General features: G+C 42.0%; 2 long non-coding RNA genes across 3 annotated transcripts in view; one reads left to right on the top strand and one right to left on the bottom strand.

Moving 5' to 3' along the window:
• Window positions 1-13,089: 13,089 nt before the first annotated feature.
• Window positions 13,090-26,695, top strand: part of LOC140635863 (uncharacterized) — a 69,532-nt gene continuing 55,926 nt past the window's right edge. Inside the window, exons 1-4 of one of the 2 annotated variants that reach the window (XR_012033175.1) lie at window positions 13,090-13,213; window positions 13,767-14,251; window positions 22,164-22,272; window positions 22,730-22,833. This is a non-coding gene — a long non-coding RNA (uncharacterized lncRNA). The remainder of the gene's footprint in view (window positions 13,214-13,766; window positions 14,252-22,163; window positions 22,273-22,729; window positions 22,834-26,695) is intronic. The other variant, XR_012033174.1, reaches the window with a different exon arrangement.
• LOC140635864 (uncharacterized) lies at window positions 13,620-16,689 on the bottom strand. The gene is made up of 4 exons (XR_012033176.1): window positions 16,495-16,689; window positions 15,234-15,335; window positions 14,139-14,218; window positions 13,620-14,010 (listed from the first exon to the last, which is right to left on the bottom strand). It is a non-coding gene; the product is annotated as an uncharacterized lncRNA (long non-coding RNA).

Consider the following 26,695-nt stretch of genomic DNA (forward strand, 5'->3'; position numbering starts at 1 on the left):
AAGTGTGTAATTGATAAAAGAATAAACATACAAATGTACAAATTAATTTTTCATTATATTATCTAACAGAGTAGATATTTTGAGACCACATTGTACATAACAACTTCATCTATGATGAAGAAAGCATGCTAAATCAGTAGGAATAAAATTATTATTTAATAAACTGTGCTGGGTTCATTGATTATTTAGAAAAGAAATAAATTTAGAGATTTATTCCAGGTAAATAACTTTAGATGGATAAACAGATGTAATTAGATATAAAATACAAAACTATTAACATAAAACTAAAAGAAAATTAGAAGCGCATTAAAAAAATGTTCAAAAACTTTAGTCATCGAGGAGATACAAATTAAAACTACAATAAGCCAACACTGTACGCTCAACAGAACGGCTAAAATTTGAAAAGACTGACAGTATCAGATGCTGGCAAAGATAAGGAGCAGCTGGAACTCTCGGCGTTGTTGCTGGAGACCTAAAACAGTACATTCTCTTTGGGAAAAAGTCACAGTTTCTTATAAATCTAAACATACATCTCTTCTATGACCTAGCAATTCCATCCAAAGGTATTTCACCCAAAGAAGTAAAAGTATATGTTCACAAGAGGATATGTACAAGAATGTTCATAATGGCCCAAACTGGACATAGCCCAGGCAGGTGTCTATCGATAGAGAAATGGATAAACAAGGTGTGACGTAGATACGTAATGAAATATTACTCTTAGCAACAACAACAACAAAACTCCCGGGACGCCTGGGTGGCTCAGCAGTTGAGCGTCTGCCTTTGGCTCAGGGAGTGATCCTGGCGTCCGGGGTTCGAGTCCCGCATCAGACTCCCTGCGAGGAGCCTGCTTCTCCCTCTGCTTATGTCTCTGCCTCTCTGTCTCATGAATAAATAAAATCTTAAAAAACAAAACAAAGCAAAAACAAAACTCCTGATACAAACCAACACGGATGAATTTTTAAAACATGCTGAGTGAAAGAGACAAGAGACTTTACCCAAAAGAGTTCATCCTGTTTTATTTATTTAAAGTTTATATTTATATAAATTATATAGAATTTATGTAAAAATTTTTAATATAAAATTCTAAAACAGGCAAATATAACCTACAATGAAAAAATTAAAACCTGTGGCTGCCTCTGAGTTAGAGTGGGAGTGAGGGGCTCCTGGGAAGGGATGCCATGGAGTGTCTCGCATGATGTTAATTTCTCTATATATATATTTTAACAGCTTTATTTAGATATAATTCGTATACCATACAATTCTCCCATTTAAAGTGTATAATCCAATGGTTTCTAGTATATTCATATATGTCTGTGCAACCATCAGCTTAAAAAAAACACAGCCCATACCCTTTGAACTTCTAAATCTTTAGAGGCTTATGAATTTGTCATTTGTTGGAATTCAGTGAATGATCCACTTAAGATTTGTGCATTTTACTCTAAATATATAAAATATATAAACTTTATGGCTACCAGAGGGGAGGGGGAGGTGGGTGGCAGGATGAATGGAATAGGTTAAGGGGATTAGGAGAGCTCTCATTAATGTACGGAACTGTTGGATCACTATCCTGTATACCAGAAACTAACATAGTGCTGTAGGTTAACTTCATTGGAATTAAAATTTTTTAAAAATTTAAGACCTTTTTAATTAGAAGAAAATGGGAAATAATTTTCAAAGTTCTATATGGAAAAGCTGTTTCTTCAGAAAGGAAAATATTGATAGTTTTGGTTACTTTAAATCTAAGCATCTTTGTAGGTCAAAAAATATATAATCAACATAAAAGTGCAAATATCAAGCCAGAGGATGATTATTATTTAAAAATATTAGACAAGGGGGTCTTTGTCTGTATATTTTATATATGTGGAAACATTCTAAGTCATTGCAAGTATACCAATCAATATGTGGGCAAGAGTTCTAAATAGGAAATTCATAAATAAGAAATAAAACTTGTTAACAGACATGGGGGAAATTTCTTTATGTTTACAGAAACTTAAAATTACTTCAGGAGCAATATATACCAAAGGTTCTAGGATTTGTCTACTCTGATGCATTTTCCTTTGAGAAATATATTTCTTCTTGAGAAAACATAAAGTAAAAAGGAATAGCTATGCACAGAGGTTTAAGTACAAGCATGTTTATTATAGCACTAGTTAAAATAATGACAAATCAGTTATTACTCAAATGTTTAACATAGACTATTTATTAAATATAGTACAGATATAATAAATTAATTTAGGACTCTTGTATAATCTTTATGAAAAATATTATAGAAAAATACTTAATGATGTTGAAGATATTTACATTTTGAGTTAAAAAAAAAAAAAAAGAAAAAACACTCCAGATTTCCTTGATCCTCTTGGGCTACTCATTCTCCTATATCCCTGCTGTGGACACAGAGACATTTAGCTTCTGTTAGCTCTCTTCCTTAGCTTCTTCCCCATTTCCCTTTGGAAGCTGTTTCTGTCTTTCACTTCTGGCTCAGAGGAAATAGACTGGCATTAAAATTGGGAAAGAAGATAAAACACTTAAAAATGGGAAAGGTATGGGGGCCCCTGGGTGGCTCAGTGGTTGAGCATCTGCCTTTGGCTCAGGTTGTGATCCTGGGGTCCTGGGATCGAGTCCTACATGGGGCTCCCCACAGGAACTTGCTTCTCCCTCTGCCCATGTCTCTGCCTCTCTGTGCCTCTCATGAACAGAGATATAAAATCTTAAAAAAAAAAAGGAAGGGTATGAAATACTGCTTCACTAACTAGTTTTTTAATTGTGAAAAAGCATAGGTGCACATGATGAAAAATTGAAACAGTAAAAAAAAAAAATGCATATGATGCGAAGTCTCTATCAGTCCTAGGCACCTTAATCAGTTGTTCTCAGCTCCTAGATACATTTTTTAGAAAGAAATTTACCACAAGCACCAAGCAAACAAAACATAAGAAAACAAAGAAAGGGGAACGAAGGAAGGAAGAAAGGAAGGAGGGAAGGAAGGATGGAAGCTAGAGGAAAGGAAGGGAGGAAGAGGGGGAAGAAGTCAAGAAAGGGACAATAAAGGGGGAAATTAGAATTAGCTTTTTCTTACAAGGGGTTTAAAAAGCCAAAATTTATTTTAGAACATTGGTTAAACATTTGGGTCTCAAATGTTCCGCAACCTGCCACCAACTTAATAATACTGTTAAATGAATATTAAACTATTTATAAATATTTATAAAATACATAAATGAGGATCAAAAGCTTTTTCTACTTGAGGTGTCTTAGAGGGAACAGTGACCATGTCATTCAAACCCAAATTGGAGTTCCCGGCTTGACAAGCATCAATTTACCTGTAGGGATGATAGAGTAGGGGCTGTGAAATCAGAGCTGCCCTGGACATGCAGCCCTGATATGAAGAGACTAGTGGAGGTTCAGAACCTTAGAAATGCCCCCAGCCTGCACTTACCCCACTGGAGCGGGTGTCTAGGGTAGCAACACTAGTTGCTGTATGACAGCCACTGGGGCACACACATTTTCTCTCCAGGCAGATGTCTGAGATGAAACCACAGATCCCAATTCTTTTTAGCAACCACTTTGGGCTGATTAGCCGTGAATGGACTGGCTTATATTTACTGCTTGAAGTAAGACTGACAATATTATATTAATGAGTGAGGAGAGGACAGATCAGTCGATCCAGGTCATCTACAAAAACACACCTGGGCTTCTCAGTTAAGAGCAGTCTCATGGGGGCCCCTGGGTAGCTCAGTGGTTGAGCTCAGGTCATGATCCTGGGGTCCTGGGATCAAGTCCCGCATCAAGCTCCCTGCGAGGAGCCTGCTTCTCCCTCTGCCTGTGTCTCTGCTTCTCTCTCTGTATCTTTCATGAATAAATAAAATATTAAAAAAAAAAAAAAGGAGCAGGCTCAGGGTCCTCAGTGTGTGTCTTTCTCTGGGAGTCCTCCCTTTTTTCCACAGTGCAAATGTAGAACGTTCAAAAGGATGTATGCTCAAGGGATGAGATTTAATTACTTTTTTACTGCTTCATCAAAGACATTCCTAAGTGAACAGGAATATTTTTGTGTGTGATTAAGCTTGGTAGCTTAAAAATAAACAACTTATTTATGAGCAGTTCATTTATAAGTGACCTTATAATTAGTTCAGGGCTTTTTCTTTATATATATATATATATATATTTTAAATGTTATTGACCACTCACCACGTGAATGACTCCTTGCGGAAAGCTTTAAGAAAGTTTACACTATGAGAAGGAATGCTGGGGGAGGAAAGCAAAATTGGAACAAGAAGGGAAAGAAGGAGTTAATGTAGGGACAGAAGGGAGAGGAAAAAGAAGACAAAGGCAGAGAAGCCAAAGCAGGAATGGAAAGAACAAGAGAACAGAGTCATCTGATGCAGATGTCATAAAAAGCTATAGCCACACTTGTAAGCCCATATCAAAATTTAGAAATCTGTCCTCACATATAAAATCAAGCGGATGTTTTTCTCATGGGAAAAAAATGGCACAGTAAATTTTTCATAATTTCTCCTTTTCTTTTACACCTTTAAAAACATGCATGAGAGTGGAACTGTTGTTTTTAAGGGCTTTTCCAGCTCAAATATTTATCTTTCACCTGCCATCACAATGCTCAGACACTGAGTCGACTTTATGGTTATTGCACCTGTACTGATGATTGCAGTTCAAGAATCAGCAGGTGACATTAAGCCTGACAGTCTCCTGATCTACCTCCAAAGTATAAGCAAATTAAATTACTGCCATGCTTTTAAGTAAGCCTTCTCTAAAGAGTTTCTGGGTTGAGTGTTCTACTTTCATCTGATTTTAGCAGTGAGTCCCTAAGGAGATGAGTAGTTATTTTTCCTTATTAGCGTTAATGCCATGGGTCTCCAAGCGTGGCCCCACCTGTTGAGCACCCCTGGCTTTGGGCAGGGAGAACTAAAGGAAAGAAGACTAAATAAACAGAAGAGTAGAGTTCTGGTCTTCAAAGCTCTTACCTCATTCATTAATTCTGCAGGTATTTACAAGTACTTACTATGTGCATGGTCCAAGTTAGATGGAGGACTATGGTGATGGAGAGACCCTATCTTTGCCTTCCCAGAGCCCAAGACTCTTTCTCTGAGGTGGGCAAAACAAGTGTCTTTAATATTCCCATTAAGAGTCTGGGAAACAGGGACACCTGGGGGCTCAGTGGTTGATCATCTGCTTTTGGCTCAGGGCATGATCCCGGGGTCCTGGGATCGAGTCCCGCATCAGGCTCCCTGCAGTAAGCCTGCTTCTCCCTCTGCCTGTGTCTCTGCCTCTTTCTGTGTCTCTCATGAATAAATAAATAAAATCTCCAAAAAAAAAAAAAAAATCAGGGATCCCTGGGTGGCGCAGCGGTTTGGCGCCTGCCTTTGGCCCAGGGCGTGATCCTGGAGACCCGGGATCGAATCCCACGTCGGGCTCCCGGTGCATGGAGCCTGCTTCTCTCTCTGCCTGTGTCTCTGCCCTCCCCCTCTCTCTGTGTGTGTGTGTGTGACTATCATAAATAAATAAAAATTTAAAAAAAATCAGAGACTCAAAGGCAAGGAACAGACACAGTTCTGGAACAGGACTGAATAGGGGAGCCCTATTCTTCTCTCCTGAGGTCAAAATACTTGGCTAACTGTATTCAATGGCTCTCAAAATTTTCTCTTTAGAGTTTGACAATAGAGGGCATTTGCTGACCCCAGCCTTGGCCCCCATGGGCTTTCACTCCATATCCTTAAAATTGGGGAAATAAGTTGTCTTCCCGCTCCTGCCTTAGAAGCAGTACATTTCTTCACACAACTTTAGACTATAATTATAATACTGGCAATAAATTGGCCTTAAGAAATCATTTGCTGAAGTCTTTATTGTTCTCTAGAGTTGGGTATATAAAAATTAAGACCATAAGATTATTTTTTTCATAAAAAAATGATCAGACGTCTGGGTGTTCAGACAGCGATGCTAGAGCTGGATCCCTCCTAAAAGGGGACCTCTGAATTCACCTGCTTTTCATATCTGAATCCTTCCCAAAAACAAGGAACCCAGAGAGAAAGGTAGTTTTTCCCAAGAGCATTTTCTTATTCCTTCGCTCATTTCAGCTGTTAGCAGCAGCTGGTTTTTTCAGTGTGCCGAAACGCCCGCTGCCCTGTAAACATACTCTCTAATACCGTGCATTACTCATAGTTTGAAAATCACTTTGACTCCTGAAACATAATTATGTTAATGTCAGATGAGTCAGCAGGAGGGTGGCATGCTTCTCCTATGGCAGCTGCACCTCCTGCCAGCCTCTCAACCCCAGTGCCTGGGGCTTCAAAAAAAAATAAAAAAAAGAGAAACCCCCTTTTGATGGAAGGGAAGCCAATTTATACTTCTGGCTCCAGAAATGGCTTCAAAGGAGTGGTCAATTTCATTTTTGCTGCAATGTGAAAGGGAAACTCAAAGTAAAATCGCTAACCCTAGGTTAATCGGTTTACGTGAAGAATAAACAGGAATTTGGAGAGTTTCTCTAGAAGATCTGTGATTTTCCCGAAGAGATAAGTTGAGCCAGGTCACTCTAGTCCATATACAGTCGTGTGTTTTTTGTTTTTTGTTTTTTGTTTTTTATTTCCAGGCTCCTCTCGGACGTGTTTTCACACCCGTGGGAGGTGATGCTGAGCCGGGAGGTACTGGGCTATTACCCTCACACATCCATAGGAAACAAGAGGCTGCTCCTTTGCTTGGGGATTCCAGGCCCTTGCTGGGCCCCCCGTGACCCTATGCTTTGGCGCTGTGCCCACTTGGACAGCACGGCTCCTTGGACAAGAATTTGTAGCTATTTTCTTGGACTGTCTTCAGCATCATTTACAACTCTCCATGGTTTCCCCTACCCCAGCTGCTAGGAAATCAAGAGGAACTGAGAAGGACAGGGCTGGAAGTTTCTATGGCTGACCACAACCCCTATCTCTTCACGCTCCTAGTCCTCATCCAGCCTGCTAGTAACCCAGCTGTGCCCTTCTCAGCTGGCCTTACGCCCCCTTCTTCCCCTTCCGAATTCAGGGCATCACCTGAAAAGGCTTCCAGGGTCATTTTTGCATCCACGTCTCGTAATAACCCATGTTTTATAGGTGGGAAAAGTGAGGTTCAGAGAAGGGGTGTCTTTGTGCAAGATTGCACAGTGAGTGGCAGAGCCAGACATACTCAGACCCTAGGCCCTTTGTACTCTGCCAACAACAGAACAGTGAATCCACACTCAGAGGATGACAGTGTGTCACTTAGGGTTGGCAGGACCCCAAGAGCCCATGTTTTTTGCAGACGACACAAGTAACCAAAATCTAAAGAGAGGCAATGATTTGCCCAAGGTCACACAGCTCAGAAAGTGGCAGAACCAGCTACCAAACAAAGTCTCTTAACCTTTGGTCCAAGGGCTTTTCCTCTCTGACCTCCTCATGTCCTCATTCTGGATTTATTCCAGTTTAGACATAGCGGGGGCGGTGTGGTCTGCTCTCCCCAGATAACGTATGCATCTTATACAGCGGACGCAAAGCATTCTGTTGCCAAAGCACAAGACCCTACAAGAGCTAGAGACGTCAAGGGGGAGGACACACGGTAAGGAAGGGGTTAACCACGTCCCGCAGCTTCCCATTATGATATGACTAATCAATATCCCAGATTGACTACAGCACTGATTCAGTGATATCTTCAAACCATGGCTTCATCCAGGCTCATTTCAAAGGCTGGGAGGACACTGTTGCTCAACGGGGTGCTGACAGGTACTCCCTGTTATGTAACCTGAGAGAGGAACAAATGCCTAATCCAATCTGGAGACTCTGCAGCACCCCAACTCCAGGCCTTTTCAATCCCCCTCCCTGGGGCAGCTACTCCCGGTGCCACATGGCCATCTTGTACCTGGTGCACAGAACTTCTTGCTTTCCCACCTTGCCACAGGGCAGCGCCCACTCTGGCCACGGTGGGTATTCCCCCCCCACCACTGAAGGCTTCCTGACCACACATCTTTCTCCTATGACACTTTCCCTGCTTGGCCCTAAAGACAAAGAAACGTCAAAACTCACGTTTTGGGATGAGGTGCCGAAAATCCCAAGGAAACTGTGGAGCACCCTATTTAGAGAAGGATTTCTCCTCTTGTCATGTCTTTCTGGCTGGTTCCATCCAATTTATCCTGGAGGTACGGTTGGTTGACAAAAGCTGACCCCGCCCCTGCCCCCCAAAGCAATCAACAGCTGTTACTATATTGAGTGGCAATATGATGTCATGTCATAGGTGACTAACTCACCGAGGCTTCCCTGCGAGCCATCATCTAAATATGACAGCCTTCCATCACCCTGACCTTTTCAAGGGAGAAAGCTGAGTGAGGGGCTTGACACTGCCTCCCAGGGCTCAAGTTCATGGCTGACCTTCTGTGGCCAGCATTTCTGACTGAGCATGTGATTACACACACATGCCCACCCCCACACACAGATTCCCTTCCTAGGAGAAGGTCACTTTCATCCAAGATAGCTTTCTCCCACTGGCCTGACTTTGAAATTGGTGCATTGAATAATCACAGATATTATAGAGGAATCGGGGCGGGGGGGGGTGCTGTATCTATTTACCCTCGTGTTTATCCAAGGTACTGGGTTAGAAACCTTACATAAAGTTTTTTAATGCAGTACTCAAGATGTTCTGAGGAAGGCGTGATAGTCCTGTGGAGTTAGACAAACTGAGATCAGAGGGGTTAGGGAACTTTCCCAAAGTTAAAGAGCTGGTGGTGGTAGGGTCAAGATTTCAGTACAAGTCTCTGACTCCACAGTGGAGTGAACTCTACATACAGAAAGGTGTGGTCACCTCGTCTGGATTAAAAAAAAAAAAAAAACAAAAAAACAAAAAAACAAAAAAAACTTCATTTTATAAAGCAGTTAGAGGTTCACAGAAAAGTTGAGCAGAAACTACAGAGATTTCCCATTGACCCCCTGCCCTCACTATCAACATCCCCTCTTGCCCACCCCTGCCAGGGTGGTGTGTTTGTTGTCATTGATAAACAAATCCACGACACATCATCATCATGCAAAGTCCCTAGTTTACAATATGGTTCACTCTTGGTATTGAGCATCCTGTGGGTATGGATAAATGCATAATGACAAGGATCCATCGTTATAATACCATGCAGACTATTTTCACTGCCCTAAAAATCTCTGTGTTCCATTCATCCCTCCCCCCAATCCCTGCTAATCATTGATCTTTTAACCGTCTCCATAGTTCTGCCTTTTCCAGAACATCATATAGTCGAAATCATACAGTATGTAGCCTTTTCTGATTGGTTGGCTTCACGTAGTAATACGCGGTTCGGTTTCCCCCACATCTTGTCATAGCTTGAGGGCTCAATTCTTTTTAGCACCGAATAATACTCTGTTGTCTCCGTGTACCACAGTTTATTTGTTCATTCACCTACTGAATCCCCTTGGCTTTGAAAACTATTCTAGTGTGGTTCACTAGGTCTTCCTCTTTGGGACCCCATCCCCACCTCCTCACTCTTGCCCCCCACACGGCCCGTGCAGGGGGAGATGTGCAGGGAGCTGGATATGCTTTGGCATCTCTCATCTACGAAATCATTTCAGCAGCCTGGGAAGCAGCTATTCCTCCAGGACAAGCTCTAGGGCCAATCTGAGGAGAGTGCTCACATGCACATGTACCATAAAATCAGAACATCCCCTGTCCCCTCCATTCCAGGTATACTCATGTTTGCGCTCTAGCCCCCAATACATCCTTCTTAACATGTCACCAGTTACCACATGGGTTTTTTTTGTTTTTGTTTTTGTTTTTATTCCATCCATTCAACAAGTGTTTACTGAGTACCTACTAAATGTTGGTCCTAGATGGCAAGTCCACAGAGGACGTTGTATTTGCATAAGTTTGCATACAGAGTTACACCCACAGCAGGGCTCCATTCCACTGAGAAATCCTATTTGATGGGGTGGGGGTGTGTGTGCATGGAGATAAAGACAAACATAGTGACTGAAAATAGGCCTGTGAGACCATCTGATTTAATCATTATCATCTTATGATAATATAATTATATTTATTATTTATAAAATTATAATTATTAAATTATTGTTGGTTTTAAAAAAAAAACTCATATAGCACTTTCTGGTTTTTAGGTCCTAGGTGCATGCACAATATACTTGTTGCCTGAAAAGAGTGTACAGACTGAAAGAGAAGTAAAGAAAATTTCAAATAAATTCCTGGAGGGCAGATCTATAACAAGTTATTAAAGTGGAGTTAGGAATAACCAGGGTGCATTCCTAACCAGTGAGAATGAGGTCATGAAGGGTAAGTGCCATAATCCAGTCCAAGCCATTTTAGTGGCTCCATCCAGAGGCGCGTGCTCAAGTGGGGCAGAGTTCTGGGCTGACCCGGCGGGCCACTGCTAAGCAGTTACCATGGAACTGGATTTACCCAGGGACTTCTGAGCTTCCACTATGCTGGGAGCAGGCTGACCGGCTTCTCCCTCCACTCTGGCTTCTCCCTCTGCTCTGTCAGGGGAGCAGCCGTGTGTAATGTCCCACATGTCTCCCCCAACAAAAGCAACACTTTGCTGTGTGTCATCCAGTGAGTCACCAGCACGGGTGGGAACAGACCCAGGATTCCTGCTCCTTTCTTTGCTGGGACTGTTTGTTGGAGATGACAATCCTTCCACATTAGTGGCCAGTTACATTTGTGGTTCTTAATGACATTTAATGGGGCTTATGGGATAGGAAAATGATGGGAAGCAAAGGCTGAGAGATAAAAAATCAGAACCTGAAACGACACACCAGATCCTGGTTACCAAAAGTTTAAAAATGGCAATCCAATTCACCACGTCTTCCACTGAGAAATGGTTCCTAAGTCTGAGGAGGAATAGCCCCCACACCTCGACTCCAGATTGGGTGGGAGAAGAGAAGGAAAGGGGAGGAGGGAACAGCCAGGGGTCCTCAGGAACTGCCTTCTTCAATTCGCCCCTCTGATTTCACCTCTGTATCTGTTTCACGTCACCATTTGTTTTCCCTCTCATCGCGTATGTGACATGTCACAGTTTATCATGCACATTGAATGCCCATTGTCCCCCTTGAATGCCAATGCCCAAGAGACTTGTCAGAGAGGTCTGATCCATGGAAAAAGCAGTGGGTAAGGTCAGCTGGCCGGGATGCTCTACCTAACAGGCCATGAGAGCCCGAGTAGGCCACCCCACCCGGATCCTTGTTCCCTCAGTTACAGAACAAGGGCTAGCTACGCTGGGGAGGCCTACTGCTCTAAGCTGCCACGTCTGTGTGTCCAGCCCCACAGAGGAAGACGCTGCTTCCCCCATCACCCATCACCCATCACCAGTCCCCACTAGCCGAGGCCGCCGGTGGGTTTCCCCATCTCCTCCTCAAGCTGCAGTGGAAGCACACAGGACGTGTTCGGTCAAAGGGAGAATAGAAAGAGCAGTGGACCGTCAGTACGACACAGAGGACGGGAGCAGGGGAAAGAGGAGTGATTGGTCCATCAGTACGACACAGAGGACAGGAGCAGGGGACACAGGGAGGACAGGACAGCTTTGCAGTGGCCAGAGACTGGGTACGAGGGAAGTTTTCAAAGTCTCTGAGGGGTGAGCTGCAGGGAGGAGGGTGCTTCTGCTAGACCTGGCCCATGTCCTCGGAGGATGTGGGATTGACACTCAGCCAAGGACGGTCAGAAGATAGGAGTGACAGCGGCCCACCCACACAGGCACCATCATTTTTGCTCAAAACTTTGAGAAGCCGTCGTTGTCTCTAGTTTGTTTTTGGCACAAACATGCCGTTCCCACAGGAACCTTTCTGTTGTTTTTTGGGGAAGGGGTTATGGGAGGAGAAACAAGATATTTCTTCCGCACTTGGGTAGAGCTGGCTGCGGGTGGGGCAGGTGGGGACGTTTTAAGCAGGACGGCCTCTCCAGTTTCAGGAGAGGGATCACAGGGTCGAGGGCGGGCCTGGCAGGGCTGGGACCGAGCCATGGGGGTGAGATGCCTTGGGCCCTAACCTCCAGGAGGCACCTGCTCTCGGGGTGGTGCAGTGCAGGATGGGCACCTCCTCCCTCGCCTCAGCCCATGTGCAGGCCCTGGGGCCTGGCAGCTTCCGGGCATCTTCTGGCAAGCAGGGGTCACTTGTTCAGAGGACTGGGCTTGCGTTATAAGAGAAGCACTGGGTCTAGGGGACTCAACCTACAAAACAAGACATATTTCACAGCCCACCTATATCCCCAACAACGTGGACTGGGGAGTCCAACCGACCTGGGAATGGTTCACGGTTTGCAATTCTTTGGCTGCGTGGCCGAGGAAAACATACTAATGTTTCCCCATCAATATTAAAACGGGGACGACTCCACCTCCCCCAGAGGGGAGGGATGAGGCTGAAAGGGTGAGGAAGGTAAAGGAAACACCTGCCTCTCGGCAAACCTCAGCGCAGCAAACCTCCCCGCGAGGCTGCGACGGTGCTGATGACCAAGTGCGGGACAGGGAGGCCTCTTGTCCTGAAGCTTCCTCAGGCGACACGGGCATCAGAGGAGGGCTTGGACACCACATCACCAGGGCCGCACCCAGGGCTAATAACTCGTTACAGGATGCACGACGAGTAACAGTTTGGGCACAGTCAAAACCCTGATAAATGGGCCGAGCTGCCCAACTTGATGGATTACATAAACATTCAAACCCCCGCTTCTCCCAGCAGCAGACATACCAGCATACGAGGGGGGATTGTAAAGGAAGGGACAGGGAGGCAAGGGCCATGAAAAACTCTGGCTTTTGGGTCAAGATCAGATTCTGGCGAATCAGGGAGGGCTCCTTGGAGGAGGAGGTTCTGGGGCTTCCAGCAGCCTCCAAGGAGGCTCAGTCGCTCCCTTTTTTTGCTTTCACCACCATCGCAACAGTCAGCACATCGCGGTACAGAGGACGGAAGGCGGACTCCGAGCCCACGGTTCGGCGGACCCGGGTCAGCTCCCCCGATCTTTCCCCCCCGCCCCCCGACGTCGGGTCCCTTTAAGGCATCGAAACTCAGTGAACGTTCTACGGGGCGGCCTCGCGGCCTCCGCGAGGCGCGCTGACGTCACCCTTCGGGGAAACGGCTGACGTCAGCGCGTCCTCGGCGAGCGGGGGCGGGGCCGTGAGTCATCCGGACCGCGCCCCCCGCCCGCGGCCGAGCGCACGTGAGCGCGCGCCGCGCTGGTTTCTAAGTTTAGCTCGGCGGCCTGTGTGGGGTCGGGAGAGGTAAAGGCGGCCGCGGGGACCCGGCGGGCTGGGGGCGGCTGTCCCGGCCCCTGCTCGCCCCGCCGGCGGGGCTCCGGGAGGACGAGGCCCGGTCCGCAGGGTGGAGCGCGGGTGCCTCCCGGCGCGGCGCCCCGTAAACGAGCCAGAGTTCCCTTCTGCTCGGCGACCCGGGACTTCCCGGACGCTCCGGGGTTCTGGAAAGTTCTCGGTGGATGGGGTGCGGCGGTGTGGGCTGGAGGCGGACTAGGCGCGGGCCCGAGCCGTCGGGGTTCAGCCGTCGGGGGCCACGTGGGGCCGGAGCTCGGCGTTTCCGGGCTGGCTGCGGGGCCTCCCGGGACGCCCCCTCCCCCCATTCCCCTCCGGGCGGTGACCCGGCCTGTGCCCTTGGAGGCGGGAGGGCCGCTGGTGGCTGTAGGCTCAGCCCAGGTGCGGGGCCCTGAAGGATGGGGAGCCCAGGCCGGCCCCCGCCCCCAGCCCTCCCGGGGGTTGTTCCAAGGTGACCTCCTAGGAAACAGATTAAGACCTCCGTTTTTTTGTTTTGTTTTTTTTAAAGCAGCGTCAGACCCCTCGAAAAACCGACACTCTCCCCCCCCCCCAAGTTCTTCTGGGGTGGGGGAGAGTTCTGGAAAGAAGCTGGGTCGGCCTAAGGTGAACGGAGGTTGTGACCCCGCAGAGGGGTCGGCGACCCCGTGACCCGCATCCTGTCGTTGCCTTGCGTCCTCGGGTTTCACAGGCTCGGTCCCCACCGGCAGCTTCTAAGGCCACGTGCGTGTGAAGCTTCTGACCTTGTTGGAGGACTGTTGGGTATTGCAGAAGAGTATTAAATTTGATAAACTGGTTAAAAAAAAAAAAACGGTAATAAAGGAACATTTTCTACCCGTAGGCCCGTTAGAAATTTATATTCCAGATTTTCGAAGGCCGTTACCTTGAGTTATTTTTTCATGTGTTTTCTCAGAAGCGGTGGGAAGTTAGTGGTGGAATAAAGGTAGCTCTGCGGAAGATGACCTGAATGAAGGACAGAAACCCTGAAGTCCAAATGTATGGTTTTCATTTTTTGGTTTTGTTTTCCCAAAAATAACGACCTGGGCCCTTGCAAATTGGAGATTTTCAGGTATAAAGATGGAAACTGCAAGTGTTGAGGGCTTTATTCCCCATTCAGGATCCATCTCCACACAGTTTAAAAAAGGAACGGAGAGTTTAGGATCTAGGTCCAGACTGTGCATACCATTTTATATTGTTCTGTAGCAACAGAAATCGCACGTTCTTAGTATTGTACCATTGCTACCACATTTTCCCCCATGTGATGCCTATTTTGGGAGGGCCTGAAACGGAGCAGGTGTCAATGATGATGAATCACGTTCTCAAACTGAGCTAATTTCCCTTTGTGTAGGTTATTGTTCTGTGTGTATATAATGTATAAGAACCTTAACATAAACGTTCTTAACGTTCAGAGATTAAGGTTTTTTTAGTCCGGAAATTGAGTTTTTTGTTTATAAAAATACTTATCCTTGCAGTGGGCCACCTGCATCCTGTAGGCAGCCTGGTAGCGTTTCTGTAAAGTCCTCCCTGCCCCCAAGTTGTACCTGTTCTCTTCGAGCTACATCTGTCACTCGTCTATTGTGCACTGTGTTTTGATTGTTTGCTTACATACAGGTTTGTTTCTCCCACTACACTAAGCTCTTGGGACCATGGACTAGTGCGTCTTTGTATCTTTGGCATCTAGAATAGCACAAGCATATAATAAGGGCTTTATATTTTTCATAGTGTTTTGTTCCATTGAATAAATGAGGGGTTTCCCAAAGCAGATTTTGGGAAGGGAAAGGGTTTTTTTTTTTTTTTTTCTATAGTTGAGGGGATTGAGCTGCAAACCTATCTCATTGCTGTAGGGGACATAGTTTCCTTCTTTTGCAAGCCCACCTTCCCCCACTCCCATCACCACCACCACTCATGAGAAAAGAACCAAAGAAAATAAAACAATCAAACCCTAAATTATTTTGGAATCTTAAGTCGTATGGTGTACCTTTAGGTTTGAGATAGTAGAACGTTGTCCTGCTTTCCAGGCCATAACTGTAATCCACACACTGGCATTAATTAGGTCCTTGTCTCAGGGAAGTTAACTAGTCTTTATTAAAAAAAAAAAAAAAAAAAAAAAAAATTGGAACACCTGGGTGGCTCAGCAGTTGAACGTCTGCTTTCGGCTCAGGGCATGATCCTGGTGTCCGAGGTTTGAGTCCCACGTCCGGCTCCCTGCAGGGAGCCTGCTTCTCCCTCTGCCTGTGTCTCTGCCTCTCTCTGTGTCTCTCATGAATAAATAAAATGTTTTAAAAAAACAACAAAAAAAGGAAAACCTGGGTGGCTTGGTCCTACTCGTGATTGGGGGCTCAGGTCGTTATCTCAGGGTTGTGGGCTTGAGCCCGGGCTCGAGCCTGCTTAAGAGTCTCCCTCTCCTCTTGCTCCTCCTGCCTCCACGCCCCCCCCCCCCCCCCCAATTAGGAATTTCAGAAATGCTGCTGCTTTTCTAGGCCTTAAAGACTGGTTGCTAAATGGAATGTTTACATTGAGATAGATTTGGTTTCTGCACAGTACTTCATACCTACCCTGAGAGAAGACTTAAGGATATGAGATGAAGAGATCTAATTTATTCTCTCCCTTAGAAGTTACCATGGTGTGATTTTTACCATCAAACTTTACTCGCTAGAACTCACCAAGCTGCATTGATACCACACTCAGTTTTACAAAAGGCTGATGAAAAAATAAGTTACTATCAGATTTAATTTTGAAAAAACATACATAGTTTGTTATAGAGGCTACTGATATTTTCAGTAATAACCTATACCTCTGCAAAATCCTAAATTGGAAGGTCCACATTTTAATAACTACTATGTTTAGTCAATGAAGAGTGGTATGTATTTGGAAGATTTTAATTAGGATTTTAGAAAGTGGTTCAGCTAAATTTTCTCACACAAAGAGTTTCATGACTATGATGAAAGACAGCAACTTCATGGAAACAGAAGAAACCTGGAAGGGAAGACCCAAGGGATGCCTTGGTATTAGCTAGGTTCAGCTTTGACAATTCCTACTCCCTTTCATACCACCCTCACTATTTTTAAGCACTGTTTAATGTGGATTTTTTCCTCAAAATAGAGCCTTCTGTCATAATAAAAATAACTACCATTTGTTGAGCATGTGCCAGGCCCTGTGGTCAATAATTTATGAAATTATTTCAGTTAATATATATATGTATGTGCATAAGAGATTTATTATAAAGAATTGGCACTCACGTGTATGGAGGTTGGCAAGTCCTAAGATCGGTAGCGTGAGTCAGCAAGCCAGAGACCCAGGAGAGCCAATGCAATGGTTCCACTCCAAGTCCAAAGGCAGGAAGAATTCACTCTCACTGGGAGAGGGTTAGTCTTTTTGTTTTTGCAGGCCTTCAACTGACTGGATGAGGCCCACCAGCATTATGGAGGAGCTACTTAATCTACCAATGTAAATAATTAATCTCATACAGGAACACCCAGAATAATGTTTGACCAAACATCTGACCACCCTGTGGCCCAGTCAGGTTAATAAATTTGTTAACAATCACAGGCTGACTTGATTTCCAAAGCTCATGGGATGTGAACCCACTTTCCCCACTTACCTGGAATGTTGTCAAAACGCATTGCACTCACACCTGATGGACACACCTAATTAGGGCAGGTTTTTAAATACCAGTAACCATTTCAGAATCCCCTCCCCTAGTAGCCTATATACAACATAGCCAGTTCCTTCCTTAGTCTAACTCTCCAGCTTTCTAATTCTATTCCAAGCTCTCTGGTTTTCTCTTCACCTAACCCTTTAATTCCCTCCACACTAGCACATCTTACCTGACTCCTTGGTCAGTCCCCTTCATGTCCTCTTCAAAGGGCACCAAGACAGTGAGCCCATAGCCTTCCCTTCTCTCAGTTGCTTCTTTAGGACCAACCTTTGCTATTGCTTACTCTTGACTCACTCCTCCCATCATTGTCACTGTCCTTTTAGAGCTCTGACCTCTCCAACCCCCCTTCTCCGAACACAAGCAACTGTCACTGCAGGGACTTCACTTCGTTGAGTTTCAGACTTGTGAACCCACATCCCAGAGATAGCTTATATAAAAATAATTCCATGATCTATGTACTTTTAATAAATACTGTTTATTTACTTGATCACCGTTTTGGAAAGAATAAGAATTCTTAGAGTATTTTTTTTTTAACCTAGTTGGCACTTTTTCTGTTAAATGCTAGGATACCTTATGTAGATATGGATGCCCTGATACCACTTCTTCAGCATTTTTTTCCCACAAACAGCCTGAGAGCATTTGTTCTCAGCAAGTTAGTTGTCCTTTAATATCCAGAACGGAGTCATTCCCAGTGAAATAATGCTTTGAATGCTTTCTCAGATTTTTATGGAGTTTTTCATTGTTATATATTATTAAAGTTAAAAACGTTAGAGAGCACTTAAACACATGGGCAAAATCAGATTTTACTGGTATTCAAAAGATACAGTTGAGCCTGTGTAGCTTTTAAAACTGAAAATGTTGGAATCTGGGTGGCTCCGTTGGTTAAGCGTCCAACTCTTGATTTCGTTTCAGGTCATGATCTCAGGGTTGTGAGATCAAGCCCTGCGTTGGGCTCCACCCTGGGTGTGATGCCTGTTTAAGATTCTCCCTCCTTTCCCCCCTCTCCCTCTCCAAAACAAAACAAAAAAACTGAAAATGTTAAGATGGATATTGAGAGATGGCAATTGTTGCAGATGTTATAGATATTTGCACTTGAGGGATTTTTATTCTTCGCAAAGTTAATTTACCAAACAACACACTTAAAGGACATTTTTAGTACGGTCACAAATAAAAAATCTACTTCTGTATTAGGAAATAATCATGTATTAATTGATTGATAAATGATATCTTCCACAATTCATTTAATCAAAATGAAAAGTTCTTTCTACTACACAATACCTTTGTTACAGGGTTTCCAGGGCTTGGAATTACATAAACCCTCTTAATTTAAATTGACTTGGTTGGCTTTGGTATGTCTGATAAAAACAGAGGGTATTCAAGTAGAGATCTTAAAAATCTAAGTTGAGAAGTTTGATTTGGTACTGTTTTTACCAGCCAGATACAGGGACTTTGGTCTAACAATTATGACACTGGGTCTTTTGTAAATGGTTTCTTGGATGCATTTTCATCTATTGAAACCTTAATAAAGAGGAGACATCACTTAATTACCCCTTCCTGTGTGTTTTTTTTTTTTCTTTTTCCTTCCTGTGTTCTTAATATTGTTATCTTTTTAAATCCAGGTTTGTTGAAAACAATCCTGTCTTTTCCTATGCCTCTTTAAATTTTTTTTTTTTTTTTTTAAGATTTTACTTATTTATTCATGAGAGACACAGAGAGGCAGAGACACAGGCAGAGGGAGAAGCAGGCTCCTTGCAGGGAGCCTGATGTGAGTTCGATCCCAGGACTCCAGGATCATGCCCTGAGCCAAAGGCAGACTTTCAACTACTGAGCCACCCAAGCATCCCAACCTTTGCCTTTTTAAGAAGCAGAGCTACAAATGTTTTAGAACACAATGGAATCTATCAAGTAAAAAAGCTAGCTGGCAATACTTTGTCTTTAATGATTAAATGTAGAATTTCAAAAAAAAAAAAAAAAAAAAAGGGATCCCTGGGTGGTGCAGCGGTTTAGCGCCTGCCTTTGGCCCAGGGCGCGATCCTGGGGACCCGGGATCGAGTCCCACGTTGGGCTCCCGGTGCATGGAGCCTGCTTCTCCCTCTGCCTGTGTCTCTGCCTCTCTCTCTCTCTCTCTCTGTGACTATCATAAAATTAATTAATTAATTAATTAATTAATGTAGAATTTCCAGCATATTATGTAAGCAGCATTTATGGTGATCTTCTGAAAGTTTAAGTCATTGAAATTTTTAACAGACTTAGATTATCTTGAGATTTAAAAAAATATAGAGAGCATTGCCTTAGCGACATTAAGATTATAATAAAGATTTTGCAGTCCAAATTCCTTAAAAGAAAACTCAAAACATTTTTCTTATATCCTATTTTAAAATGTTGATATTATATTGAAGTATATAAAGTCAAATTGGATTATCAGTGTTATAAATAGAAAAAATTACTAGATCTGCTTCACTCTTGTAAATAAGGTTTGTTTTACATCTAAATTGTAAACTATTTTTAGCTGGGTAGTTAAGATCTCAGGCTTTTTTTTTTTTTTTTTTTTTTATTTTATTTATTTATGATAGTCACACAGAGAGAGAGAGAGAGACAGAGACACAGGCAGAGGGAGAAGCAGGCTTCCATGCACCGGGAGCCCGACGTGGGATTCGATCCCGGGTCTCCAGGATCGTGCCCTGGGCCAAAGGCAGGCGCCAAACCACTGCGCCACCCAGGGATCCCTCAGGCTTTTTTTTTTTAAGTCAAGTTTACTGAGGTGGTTTACATGCAGTAAAATTTATTCTTCTAGGTGTAAAGTTCTATGAATTCTGAAAAACACAGCCATATAAGCATTACCACAATCAAGAGAGAAAATTTCTACCACCCCAGAAAGTTCACTTGTGCCCCTTTTAGTTAATCCCTTATCCTGAAAATAAAATTTTATTTATTTAAATATTTTATTTATTTATTTATGAGACACAGGCAGAGGGAGAAGCAGGCTCAATGCAGGGAGCCTGACGTGGGACTCGATCCCGTGTCTCCAGGATCACGCCCTGGGTCAAAGGTGGTGCTAAACAGCTGAGCCACCCGTGCTGCCCTGAAAATAAAATTTTAAATAAAATTAATGAAATAAGACTTTTAAAAGCATGCCTGGTACACTGGCCTTGGACCAGTGTTATTGTAAACCAGATTATAACTCACTTTAGTGGGAAGGCAAATGTAATTGAAACAAACTTAAGTTTTTAAAAATATATTATTCTAAAATGATTGGATAGAAGTGTTAAAAACAAAGTGAAGGATCAATTTTATTCTCTTATTCTATTTCCCTGATGTATGTTTACTTTTCTTTGACCTACGTCCATCTCCTATATCTTGATATAACTAAATCCTTAAGGTATTTTCTTTTGCCTGCTTGTATTTTAGTCTTTTCAGTGAATATTAAAAGTGGAATAGTTTTTCTGTCCTTCTGAAATAAATAAGGGCAAGGACTACGTCTTCATTGTTTATTGCCGTCTTTTCCATACAAAAAACCCCCAATATTTGTTAAATGAATGAAATTTTCTTTGTTTCAAGCCAAGCAGAGAGGGATGTAAGAATGACTTGGATTTTTTCAAGTAAACATTGAGAGTGTTGGTAGTGCTAGGTTAAAACTTAAAACTCAGTTAAAAACCTAGGGTTTAGGGACGCCTAGGTGGCTCAGCGTTGAGTGCCTGCCTTTGGCCCAGGGCGAGATCCTGGAGCCCTGGGATCAAATCCCACATCAGGCTCCTTGCATGGAGCCTGCTTCTCCCTCTGTCTCTCATGAACAAATAAATAAAATCTTAAAAAAAAAAAAAGCCTAGGGTTTAGAGTTGCATCTAAGTTTCTTTCATTCTTTTTTTAATTGAAGTATAGTTGATGTATAACGTTATGTTTCAGCTCTACAACTCACTAGTGATTTGACAATTCTATACACTGTGCTATCCTTACCACAAATATAATTACCATCTGTCACCATATAACATTATTATAATATTATTAACTATATTCCCTATGCTGTACTTTTAATCCCCTCGACTTACTTATTTTATAACTGGAAATTTTTATCTCTTAATCTCCTTCACCTATTTTGTCCATCCCAACCCCTTCCACTCTGGCCAGTGTGTTCTCTGTGTTTATGAGTCTGTTTCTGGTTTTTTCTTTGCTTGTTTACTTGTTTTTTAGATTCTACATATAAATGCAATCATATGATTTTTGTATTTCCATGTCTTATTTCACTTAGTGTAATTCCCTCTAGCTCCATAAATATTGTAAATGTCAATATCTCATTCTTTTTTATACCTGAGTGATATTCTTGTGTGTGTATACATACCACATCTTCTTAATCCATTCATCTATCAGTGGACATTTAGGCTGCTTCCATAACTTGGCTATTGTAAGTAATGCTGCAATAAACAGGGGTGCATTTATCTTTTCAAATTAGTTTTGTTTTCTTTGGTTAAAAATCCAGTGGAATTATTAGATCATTGGTATTTCTATTTTTAATTTTTTAAGGACCTTCCATACTGTTTTCCATAGTGGTTGTACCAATTTACATTCCTACCAGCAGTGCCTAAGGGTTCCCTTTTCTCCACATCCTCACCAACAATTATTTCTTGTCCTTTTGATGCCAGCCATTCTGACAAACATAAGGTGGTAGTTCATTGAATTTGCATTTCCCTGATAATTAGTGATGCTGAGCATCTTTTCACGTGAACCCACATTTAAATACTTTATCATTTATTTAGCTGAAACTTTAGGCAAATTCATTTCTATGAGCATCAGTTTTCCTATCTATAAAATGATAATAAAACAATCCTATTAGAATTGCTATGAAGAGGAATTTGAGATTAAAGCCTTTGCAGATCTTGCTGATAACTCAATTCTTTCAACTTGAAATCTTAAGGCATTTTAAATCAGATAACACAGCTGTCTGTTGTGGAGGAGAGAATTAGCTTTTTTTTAATTTTTTTTATTATTATTTATCTATGATAGTTATACAGAGAGAGAGAGAGAGGCAGAGACACAGGCAGAGGAAGAAGCAGGCTCCATGCACCGGGAGCCTGATGTGGGATTCGATCCCGGGTCTCCAGGATCCCGCCCTGTGCCAAAGGCAGGCGCCAAACCGCTGCGCCACCCAGGGATCCCGAGAATTAGCTTTTAGAATGCAGATGTAGGTGGCTGGATCTGACCTGTGGGCTCAAGTGGTATAATTGCTCGCCCAATTTGTGTTTTGGTTAATTACAGATTTTCATTTAGGGGATTTTCTCAGAGGAAAGAAAGAAGAGTGGCAATGGTGAAGAGAAAGGAAGAGAGATATTGACTAAATGAATGATGAATGAATGAACAGAGCAAGGTACCAAGAAGAGTTGGTAATATTATCCCACATAAGCCAGTTTACCATATGGCTTCTATAATAAAAAAGAGAAAGGAGTAAAGGAAGTTATACAAACAACATGGAAAAAAATAGGTACCTAAATATTTTGAAAAATATACAGTGAGAACCTCAAAGTTTTCCTTTATACAGTGTTACGTTGTATATATTATACAGGATTGAGGTTCAGAAAACTGGTTCAGTTTTTTGCTTTGATTTCCTAAAGTTGTTAAATAATTTGATCAGTACAATGGTATTAGAGCAGCTAAATCATTAACCAATATAATGAAACAAAGAATGCTACTTTTCTATGCCCAATGAGCACAGAAAAAAAGACTTTTCTTTGCCCGGCCAAACTATCAAGGGTGAGGGTAGAATAAAGACAATTTCAAATGAGCGAGATCTCAAAAAAATTATTTCTCATTTGCCCTTGTCTCAGGAAACTGCTAGAGGGGGTGCTCTGTCAAAATGAGGGGAAAATCCAAGAGGAAATTGTCAGATCCTGGAACCAGGGGCCCCAAGTAGTGTTGCAAAGGACTAAAGGTAACTTTCAAAAATATTACTAACATACATGATTGAAATAAAAAATCGAAAGAGTACAGGGAAAAGAAAAATTTAGTTAAGAAAATAGAAGCTAAGTTTAAGAGGAAAGAGAAACACTTTGAACCTGTACTGTTTCAAGAATGAGATGGCAAAATGGCCCTTAAGTTTTCTAGCATCCAAAGCAAAAGGGAAAGTATGTTTACTTGTAAGTTGTATAAAAATCCTTAAGATTAAAACAAAATGGTTGTTTCCCAAAAGACCTGTTGCGGATCTTATAAAAAGGATCCCTTGCTCTTAATTTTATCCCCACAACAGAATATTGTGTTTCACGTGACTTTCTTAGAGTGTACCTTATGGCCCTAAAGGATTATTAAGTAAAGACAATTCTAAAGAACTAAGTAGTACTGTCCAAGGTGAACCAAGAGCATGTGAATGGCTGGTCAGGATATTATTAATTGACATCCCATTAAACTTCACGGGAGGCTAGAAGGAGGTTGGTAGGTTAGTCTGTTATCCTGAATCATTTAGCTCTTTCCCCACAGTAGCCCCCTTAAAGCAAAACAAGTTCTCTTAACTTCACTTGTCCTCAGTAAAAGGTAGTTTAGTGACTCTGGATGTTGAAGTATGTTCATTTGGGGGTCTCACGCCCTACTCCAAATGGCTTATCAGAATATGCTATCCGATCTCAATTTCTGAGAGACATTTTGGTAAATGCGACTTTCTCTAATGCATTACATTTCCATTATTGTTTTAGTACCTTTAGACTATATTTTTTTGGCTCTCCCATTAATCTAACTCTGAATACAATCTAGACAGAAAACTTTCTGAGAGCCCTGTTCCTTTAACAGGTAACATTCAGGACATCATAGATATCAAGCAATCTTTCATAAGTACTTATTTCATATAACCAGACATATTAATAATTAAGATTGCATTTAGTTAGAAGCTGTAGTTTGGACAACTAACTAGAACTTTCAGTTACCTATCGCATATCATCCCCTAACCACTGATGAGAATTTACAGCACCATCTGTACAGTTATCAGTTTTGAAAAATTCAACTCCTTATGCTTTCATGTGATATATTTTCCATTAATAATAATTCTTAATGGAAAATGAAGTGTAATTTTTGTAACTTACTGTTTGCCATTATTTAACCTATAGTTCACTGGTTATTGAATAAACCTTAGAAAGAAGTATATTTTTTAAATAGCTTTTAAACTAAACTTCAGAAAGAAAAGTTTTTGCTATTAATCTCTTCTGTGCCTAGCAGAATATTTATTTACACATAAATAACTAAATCTCTCTGACACTCTAAAATTTGAAACCTTAAAAGTCAACTTCTCTTTGTACAGTATTATTATTTGTTTTTTTACAGGAAAGTTATTAATTGAATTATACTTCAAAATAATAAACTGCCTCCCTCCTACTTATAGGTCAGTTATTACTGTGGTAGCATTTTGTTGTCTTTAATAGAGTTTAGATATGGTCGAAACTTAAAGACTAGAAGATGCTGTGGTAACCCAGTTAGAATCCATGTGACATTTTTATTCTGACCTGAAGTAAATTTCCATATTTTAAATAAAGGTTCAGTAAAACAATATTTCTCCTCTATTAAGTCAACATTTGTCATTGCTGCAAAAATTATCTAACCAGTTCTTTTATTTTTTATGACTGTTGTTAATTTTTGGCTCTTTTTAAAAATAGAAAAATGTTTTTCTCAAACTTGATATGATTTATAAACAATGATCTCTGAAATCCTGAATGATGTATTTTTATAAATAAAACTGTCATAAATTTAGAAATCAAGTTTTGTAAGTGAGAAAATATCACAGATGTTGAAGAGGGATTTTTTTGTAAAAAAATTTTTTTCCAAATTTAGGCAAACTATTTTGAGTTGAAAAATATATACAATAAGAATTTTCAGAAGTGATGTTAGCAAGATGGCAAAGTAGGAAGCCCCGGATCCTGCTTCCCTCACACTAATTCATCAGCAATTCATGAACAAATTCATTTTATGTAAAATCTAGAAACTAATTGAAAGGCTCTCACACCGTAGGTGAATACAAAACCAGGCTCACCAAAGCCAGTAGGGAGATTCAGGACCCCTTTTTACCAGAGTCCCTACTCCGAGCACAGAGCCATGTAGTCAGGAAGATAACTTTATTTTTTATTTTATTTTATTTTTTTTTTATGATAGAGAGGCAGAGACACAGGCAGAGGGATAAGCAGGCCCCATGCCGAGAGCCTGATGCAGGACTCGATCTTGGGACTCCAGGATCGCACCCTGGGCCAAAGGCAGGTGCCAAACCGCTGAGCCACCCTGGGATCCCCAGGAAGAGAACTTCTAACTCCCAACTACTCCTAGGGGAGGGAGAGTTTGGTTGATGCATCCAACTCCCTGGAGTTACGTAGGGGGCTCCCAGAGGACTGGTTTCTATCTTTTAAGTCTTAGAACTCTGGTGGGTCCAGCATAATCCAGCCATCTGAGGGGGAACAACAGACACAGTAGCTTCGGCTAGTAGTTGTCATAGATCCTCCCTCTTGCTAAACAAAAAGTGAACAGATGTCAGTCTTGGACCTCTTGGTGCTGTCCAGCCACCTCAGGGAGACTGGGGACTGTGGTTTGGACTGGTAGATACAATAACTTCCCCAGCCCTGGCTTAGCACAGAACAAGCAGATAAAGACCACAGCTTCCTGCTTCTCCCTATGGACAGAAAGAGTTGACAGAGGCCCTCCACATCCCTGGCAGGGCTGACAGGTGGGAATCTTTTCTTATATGGGGTCAGTCCATGAAGAATGAAGACTGGTTCAGGTACCTGCTTTGTCCAATATACAGACACCAACACAGAGAAAGTGAATCAGGCTAAGGGATTCTGAACAAAGGACAAAAATAAATTTCTAGAAACTGACCCTAATGAAATGGAGTTACAGGATTTTACCTGACAGAGAATTCAAAATAACTGTCATAGAGATGCTTTCTGAGGTCAAGAGAAAAATGCATGGACACAGTGGAAATTTGAACAAAAACATAGGCGATATTAAAAAGTACCAGACAGAAATCATGGAGCTGAAGAACACAACAACTGAACTGAAAAATCCACTAGAGGGGTTTAACAGCAGACTAGATGAAACAGAAGAAAGAATCTGTGAGCTTGAAATCAAGTCATTGGAAATAATTCACTCAGAAGAGCAAAAGAAAAAGAATGAGCGAGAATGAAGAAAACTTAAGGGACTTCTGGGACATCATCACACAGAATAATATATACATTATGAAGAGAAGGAGAGAGAAAGGATCAGAAAGTTTATTCAAAGAAATAAAATCTGAACAAATCTGGGGAAGGAAATGGACATCCAGATCCAAGAAGCCCCCAAAACATTAAGATGAGTGCAAAGAAATCCACACTGAGATGCACAAATTGTCAAATATCAAAGACAGAATTTTGAAAACAAGAAAAAAGCAACTTGGTACATACAAGAGAACCCTCATAAGACTATCAGTGGGTTTTTCAGCAGAAGCCTTGCAGGCCAGAAGAGAGTAGAATGATATATTCAGAATCCTGAAAGAAAAAAAATGTCAGCAAAACTGTCCATCATAAAGGATGGAGAAATAGACTTTTCCAGGCAAACAGAAGTTCAGGGAGTTCATCATCAATAGACCTGCCTTACAAGAAATATTACAGAGAATTCTTCAAGTTGAAATGAAAGGATGCCAAATAACAACATAGTAGCATAAGAAAGTGTGAAACTTTGGTAAAGGTAAATACATAGACAAATACAGAACATTCTATTACTGTAATGGTAATGGGGTAAATCAACTTAATTCTAGTACAAAAGTTAAAAAGTAAAAGTATTAAAACTAA

The sequence above is a fragment of the Canis lupus genome, chromosome 6 (assembly GCF_048164855.1).
Source record: "Canis lupus baileyi chromosome 6, mCanLup2.hap1, whole genome shotgun sequence".
Classification (NCBI taxonomy): Eukaryota; Metazoa; Chordata; class Mammalia; order Carnivora; family Canidae; genus Canis; species Canis lupus.